Source organism: Penaeus monodon, chromosome 31 (genome assembly GCF_015228065.2).
Source record: "Penaeus monodon isolate SGIC_2016 chromosome 31, NSTDA_Pmon_1, whole genome shotgun sequence".
Lineage (NCBI taxonomy): Eukaryota > Metazoa > Arthropoda > Malacostraca > Decapoda > Penaeidae > Penaeus > Penaeus monodon.
In genome coordinates this window covers 36,857,812-36,858,226 of record NC_051416.1, presented here as the reverse complement: position 1 = coordinate 36,858,226, position 415 = coordinate 36,857,812, and positions in this window count along the sequence as shown.

Here is a 415-nt window from a genome sequence, read left to right as displayed (position 1 = left end):
CCCTCACCACATCATTTTCAATATTTCTATTTCCCTTTCCACCCGATGAACCCAAAAATTAAAAAGGAAAAACAATTCCCTTACCTTCCCCTTTTTTTAAAAAGGGGTTTTCCCCCCCCCTAAGAAGGAAATATAAAATAATGAGGGTAATGGCCCCAGACCTTTGCCCGGGGAAATATTCCCAATTTCCCCTACCAAAGGATTTTCCCCGGGACATTAAAATTACGGTCCCAAAGGGGATGTGGGGTTAAACGTTTTGGGTTGTTCTATTTCCTTTGGGGAATAAATAGTGGATTAAATTATTTTTGTTTCCTATAGTTTGATCAATTTACACCAACCCACCCAGGTGAAATTTTTATTCTCTTTGTAAAAAAAAGGGTCTCCGAGGGTTTTTAGCCATTCTTAGAACCCTTTT